Below are 7,276 nucleotides of genomic sequence, written 5' to 3'. Positions count from 1 at the left end.
ATGAATCTACTGGCGTGACAAACAATGTTTTGTCTTGTTTTGTTGCTAGCATTGTTGTGTATTGTTACCCAAAAAACCCAACCCTACTTCATTAGGCAGAAAAGGATTAATAAGCATTTGAACTGTATTTACAGAAACTAATGTTGCAGAAGGGCAGAGTGTTGGGGTTTTCATGCGAGCCGGACAAAGCACAACAGCCAATATGGTTGGTAGCTAAGCCATTTATCTGTTATTTTCCCATTGCTTTTATACACTCCTTTTACATAATATTTTCAACCCCCTCCAAAGTCCATCACCTGGTAGCGGAGACCTCTCGTTGGTCGAGCAGCCTCAGCACGGGCCATGCACGTGCGTCCTTCCTCTTGATTGGAACACAGCTGTCCGCTATCTGTTGTCAACAAAGTCTGGTGTTGCCAGTTTGCCTGGATCACATTCCAGCCTGTAACTCTTTCTCAAAGCTCATTAAAGGTTCACCGCGGCCTTGCCTAGCTCATAAATATTCTTAACTAGCTCACAGATATACCGTGTTCCCACAACAGAGGTGAAGAAATGCCAATCTGTTAACAGGGAAACATCCTTATGTAACAGACACTATATTGGGAGGGATTGGTTTTGGAGCAGGAATTATGAATACTCTAGACCTGGAGGTAATTAACAATAAGTTAAGTTCCTTATCACAACTGCAAGATAGTCTCATTCACAAGCAGTCAGAAACTACTGTGAACTTGGTATAAAGTTCCTTCATGTGGGAACAAATGATACAGCTAGATTCTCGCTGGAAAGTATTAAGGGAGACTATGCTAGGCTGGGGAAGACACTTAAGGAAATTGAGGCTCAGGTGATCTTTAGCGGGATCCTTCCTGTTCCTAGAGAAGGGCAACAAAGGTCTGACAAGATTATGACTGTCAACAGATGGCTTAGGCAGTGGTGCTATAAGGAGGGCTTTGGGATGTATGGCCACTGGGAGGCATTCACGGACAGAGGTCAGTTCTCTCGGGATGGACTTCATCTGAGTAGGGAAGGAAATAGACTTCTAGGATCGAGGCTGGCACAACTGATAAAGAGAACTTTAAACTAGGAATTGGGGGGAGATGGATGGGAGATCCAGAAAATCTCCACGCCAGATTTTAGCATTGAGAGGGAAAAAGATGAAGTAAGAAAGGATACAGCCGTGGGTAGGAGAATGTATATAAGGAGCGAGGGCGGTGTGGATACTAGTCTAATAGGTTATACTGGCTGTAGAATGACTGTGCCTAATAGGGTACAAAATGTGAGCGAGGCCAAACAGCAAAAATTAAGATGTTTGTACACCAATGCGAGGAGCCTAGGTAACAAAATGGAGGAACTAGAGCTACTGGTGCAGGAAGTGAAACCAGATATTATAGGGATAACAGAAACATGGTGAAATAGTAGTCATGACTGGACTACAGGTATTGAAGGGTATGTGCTGTTTAGGAAAGACAGAAACAAAGGTAAAGGTGGTGGAGTAGCATTGTATATCAATGATGAGGTAGAATGTAAAGAAATAAGAAGCGCTGCAATGGATAAGACATAGTCCGTCTGGGCAAAAATTACATTGTGGAAGAAAACTAATAAAGCCTCTCCTACGATAGTGCTTGGGGTGTGCTATAGACCTCCGGGATCTAATTTGGATATGGATAGAGCCCTTTTTAATGTCTTTAATAAAGTAAATACTAATGGAAACTGCATGATCATGGGAGACTTTAACTTCCCAGATATAGACTGGAGGACCAGTGCTAGTAATAATAATAGGGCTCAGATTTTCCTAGATGCGATAGCTGATGGATTCCTTCATCAAGTAGTTGCTGAACCGACTAGAGGGGATGCCATTTTAGATTTAATTTTGGTGAGTAGCGAGGACCTCATAGAAGAAATGTTTTTTCCACCAAATGCATCCGATGAAGTGAGCTGTAGCTCACGAAAGCTTATGCTCTAATAAATTTGTTAGTCTCTAAGGTGCCACAAGTACTCCTTTTCTTTTTGCGAATACAGACTAACACGGCTGCTACTCTGAAACCTGGAATCTTGGCTCAAGTGATCATGAGCTAATTCAGTTCAAACTAAATGGAAGGATTAACAAAAATAAATCTGCAACTAGGGTTTTTGATTTCAAAAGGGCTGACTTTCAAAAATTAAGGAAATTAGTTAGGGAAGTGGATTGGACTGAAGAACTTATGGATCTAAAGGTAGAGGAGGCCTGGGATTACTTTAAATCAAAACTGCAGAAGCTATCGGAAGCCTGTATCCCAAGAAAGGGGGAAAAAAATCATAGGAAGGAGTTGTAGACCAAGCTGGATGAGCAAGAATCTCAGAGAGGTGATTAAGAAGAAGCAGAAAGCATACAGGGAGTGGAAGATGGGAGGGATCAGCAAGGAAAGCTACCTAATTGAGGTCAGAACATGTAGGGATAAAGTGAGACAGGCTAAAAGCCGAGTAGAGTTGGACCTTGCAAAGGGAATTAAAACCAATAGTAAAAGGTTCTATAGCCATATAAATAAGAAGAAAACTAAGAAGGAAGAAGTGGGGCCGCTTAACACTGAGGATGGAGCGGAGGTTAAAGATAATCTAGGCATGGCCCAATATCTAAACAAATACTTTGCCTCAGTCTTTAATAAGGCTAAAGAGGATCTTGGGGATAATGGTAGCATGACAAATGGGAAGGAGGATATAGAGGTAGATATTACCATATCAGAGGTAGAAGCGAAACTGAAACAGCTTAATGGGACTAAATCGGGGGGCCCAGATAATCTTCATCCAAGAATATTAAAGGAATTGGCACCTGAAATTGCAAGCCCATTAGCAAGAAGTTTTAATGAATCTGTAAACTCAGGAATAGTACCGAATGATTGGAGAATTGCTAATATAGTTCCTATTTTTAAGAAAGGAAAAAAAAAGTGATCCGGGTAACTACAGGCCAGTTAGTTTGACATCTGTAGTATGCAAGGTCCTGGAGAAAATTTTGAAGGAGAAATTAGTTAAGGACATTGAAATCAATGGTAAATGGGACAAAATACAACATGGTTTTACAAAAGGTAGATCGTGCCAAACCAACCTAATCTCCTTTTTTGAAAAAGTAACAGATTTTTTAGATAAAGGAAATGCAGTGGATCTAATTTACCTAGATTTCAGTAAGGCATTTGATACCGTGCCACATGGGGAATTATTAGTTAAATTGGAGAAGATGGGGATCAATATGAACATCAAAAGGTGGATAAGGAATTGGTTAAAGGGGAGACTGCAATGGGTCCTACTGAAAGATGAACTGTCAGGTTGGAGGGAGGTTACCAGTGGAGTTCCTCAGGGATCGGTTTTGGGACCAATCTTATTTAATCTTTTTATTACTGACCTTGGCACAAAAAGTGGGAGTGTGCTAATAAAGTTTGCAGATGATACAAAGCTGGGAGGTATTGCCAATTCGGAGAAGGATCGGGATATTATACAGAAGGATCTGGATTACCTTGTAAACTGGAGTAATAGTAATAGGATGAAATTTAATAGTGAGAAGTGTAAGGTCATGCATTTAGGGATTAATAACAAGAATTTTAGTTATAAGTTGGGGACGCATCAATTAGAAGTAACGGAAGAGGAGAAGGACCTTGGAGTATTGGTTGATCATAGGATGACTATGAGCTGCCAATGTGATATGGCTGTGAAAAAAGCTAATGCGGTTTTGGGATGCATCAGGAGAGGCATTTCCAGTAGGGATAAGGAGGTTTTAGTACCATTATACAAGGCACTGGTGAGACCTCACCTAGAATACTGTGTGCAGTTCTGGTCTCCCATGTTTAAAAAGGATGAATTCAAACTGGAGCAGGTACAGAGAAGGGCTACTAGGATGATCTGAGGAATGGAAAACTTGTCTTATGAAAGGAGACTTAAGGAGCTTGGCTTGTTTAGGCTAACTAAAAGAAGGTTGAGGGGAGATATGATTGCTCTCTATAAATATATCAGAGGGATAAATATAGGAGAGGGAAAGGAATTATTTAAGCTCAGCACCAATGTGGACACAAGAACAAATGGGTATAAACTGGCCACCAGGAAGTTTAGACTTGAAATCAGACGAAGGTTTTTAACCATCAGAGGAGTGAAGTTTTGGAATAACCTTCCAAGGGAAGCAGTGGGGGCAAAAGATCTATCTGGTTTTAAGATTCTACTCGATAAGTTTATGGAGGAGATGGTATGATGGGATAATGGGATTTTGGTAAGTAATTGATTAAATATTCAGGGTAAATAGGCCAAATCCCCTGAGATGGGATATTAGATGGATGGGATCTGAGTTACTATAGAAAATTCTTTCCTGGGTATCTGGCTGGTGAATCTTGCCCATTGCCATATTTGGGGTCGGGAAGGAATTTTCCTCCAGGGCAGATTGGAGAGGCCCTGGAGGTTTTTTGCCTTCCTCTGTAGCATGGGGCATGGTTGACTTGAGGGAGGCTTCTCTGCTCCTTGAAGTCTTTGAACCATGATTTAAGGACTTCAATAGCTCAGACATGGGTGAGGTTTTTCATAGGAGTGGGTGGGTGAGATTCTGTGGCCTGCGCTGTGCAGGAGGTCGGACTAGATGATCAGAATGGTGCCTTCTGACCTTAGTATCTATGAATCTATAAAGTCTGGGAAACCTAAAAGCAACATGGACTATGTGGCGGTGGCTAAACACCACCTCCTGGCTGCTGTATGAACAAGAAATAGAATTAGGGAATAAAACTGCCTTGGCCAGAGGATGTACTGAGATGCAAATTCTTAGTTTAGCATCACTGGAACACAATATGTTTTGGGTAATATCTGGGAATGTTTGGGTATTAACACATCTTTTAAAACAACAGAAGAGGTCCTTGTTTGACACCTACAAATATGAATGGATGCAATATGTTTCCAGCATGGTTAAGCCTGATTTGTTATGTGAAATTATTGTTAAAATTGTTCCACAACAATCTATGGAGACAGAGATATGTAAAGTGAGCCTGCTCCCAAAATTGACCATGGGATCCTTTTGGCTACCCTAGGTTATGGATCAGTGGGCTAGGAAAGAGGAGAAATTATTGGACATCTGAAGGTGTATTGAAAGGAGCCCTCAGAAATGGATGTGCTTGTCCCTACCTGTCACCACAGAACCATGCAGCAAGGACACATCATTGAGAACATGTGTATGGCATGAACTAGAGAATGTGGCACATGTTTTGTACAACAGACAATGTGTATGTGTTACATCCTACAAAACAATATTTTGGGAGGATGCAAGTATTAGCCAACCCCAGTGGATGACTGTAGATGTAACGTTTGTGTATTATACACTTGCAATCATATGTACTAGTTACCAAAGATAGAAGAAGCACAGAGCACTATAACTGCCACCCCAGTTAATTTCTCTGTTAACCTTGACCTGGATTGGCACGATCTAACTGATCACTTATTGTAAGAAACAAAGGTGACTCAGTTTTTACAACAGACACAGAGGGATATAGGGAAGCATGTCATTCAAATATTACATACAAATGGAGACATGCTAAAAATTGCTAAGTTTGAAAAAGAACTGACAGCCTATCATTGGTACAATGTTTTTACAGGCTGGTCCCCAACCTCTAAGGGCATATTGTTTATTATGTTTCACAGGTAACCTCTTGTCTATGTCTTTGTCATATGTCTATATGTCTATTTCACAGGTACCCTCATGTACTTAGGTATGCAATCCCCCACACCCATGTACACACATCCCAACATGTGCACATGCCCCATGTATGTATGCAAATGCACCAATATACAGACCCTTATTAACAGGCGTGCACATGCACCACCACACACCCATGTATACACACCACATACGTACACACACACTGATCCTTATATACACAGGTATGCAATCCCCACACTCACACCCATATACACACCCCCATGTGTGTATACACACATACAGAGCCATGCACCCCCACACTCACATATGTGCACATGCACACATGCATGCACTATAGTGAACAAACACACGAAAAGACCCAACTTAGGGCTCCTGTTCATTCTTGTACTGAAGAAGCTGGTGGGAAAATGTTTGGGTGCAAGGCCTGCTTGGGGCAATTGCCAAAGGATGGTCATCATGGATCTTATTGCAATCTGCACTATGTGAAACCAGCTAATGACTGAGAACCCGTACCAATGTGACAGACACACCCACAGTGTGAAGAGCAGAGAGACTGACCGTGAGGGAGCTGAGTGTTAAGATTTCACTCAAGAAAAGGAAGGACATTTATCAGAGGGGAGGGTGTTGGGTTTTACTCCTCGAAGCAGCTTCTGCTGCAGGAGTGATTTCTCCTGTGGGTTCCTTCGCAGGCCCTTTGCTCAGTTTGTGTCTTGGGAGCATGAGCAAAGCTGCCATAAGCTGGTGCAATACTGCCACATGCTGAAGTAATGCTACCATAAGCCAGCAGAGAGTGCACTGGAGCAGAGGGAGGTCCAAGATCTACGCTGATGGCATATGGTGCAGAAAACATGGCCTGCAAAACAAAAGAAGTCAGCCCTCACTGGTAATATGATCCTCATCCCTCTCGTTACCATCATCATGGAAGTCCCTGGGCCCAACTCATTCCTGGTAGGACCCCAATGGAGTTACACCAGGGATGAATCTGGTCCATCACCACCAATGCCAATATGGACCACCTACTTACTTGCCATATTCTTTTCCCCGGAGAGATCAGAGGGCAGATACCATGAAACATGCTGCTGGTCACTTGCTGTTACCCTCAATACTTTGGATATGTCTACACAGCAAAAAAAGTCCTGCAGCTGCGAGTCTCTACGGGTCCAGATCAACTAACTCAGGCTTATGCTATGGCACTAAAAATAGTGTAGATGTTCTCGCTCAGGCTGGAGCCCAGGAACTGAGACTCTCCTTCCTTGCTGCATTTCAGAGTCCAGGCTCCAGTTTGAGCGGAAATGTCTATATTGCTATTTTTCACCCCATAACATGAGCCCCACAAGCCTGAGTCAGTTGACCCAGGTTCTGAGACTCACTGCTGCGGGTCTTTATTTGCAGCGTAGGCATACCCTTTGAACGGAGATTCTTGAAGCTCTTGTTGGAAGAATGAAAAGGCATTTACACTTATAGCAACCTTTGCTTGAGAGCATCAGAATCAAAGTCCCCGACCCTTTTGGTGAGCAGTGTGAAGAACTGAGTATTTAGCCTCAAATGACTGAGCTGGCCTTTCTGGAGAAAGACAGGTTGGCCAAGCTGTTTTTGCTACTGATCTTTAGCACACTTAAGCTAGGG

General features: G+C 42.4%; 1 long non-coding RNA gene across 1 annotated transcript; it reads left to right on the top strand.

Annotated features, from left to right (window-relative positions):
• Positions 1 to 606: 606 nt before the first annotated feature.
• On the top strand, positions 607 to 4,652 carry LOC122460724. Its single transcript, XR_006282193.1, has 3 exons — positions 607 to 735; positions 2,456 to 2,459; positions 4,631 to 4,652. It is a non-coding gene; the product is annotated as an uncharacterized LOC122460724 (long non-coding RNA).
• The last annotated feature ends 2,624 nt before the right edge of the window (positions 4,653 to 7,276 follow it).

Source organism: Dermochelys coriacea, chromosome 6 (assembly GCF_009764565.3).
Source record: "Dermochelys coriacea isolate rDerCor1 chromosome 6, rDerCor1.pri.v4, whole genome shotgun sequence".
NCBI classification, from domain to species: domain Eukaryota; kingdom Metazoa; phylum Chordata; order Testudines; family Dermochelyidae; genus Dermochelys; species Dermochelys coriacea.
The sequence above is the reverse complement of the archived record's forward strand: the minus strand, read 5'-3'. Positions and strand labels throughout refer to the sequence as shown.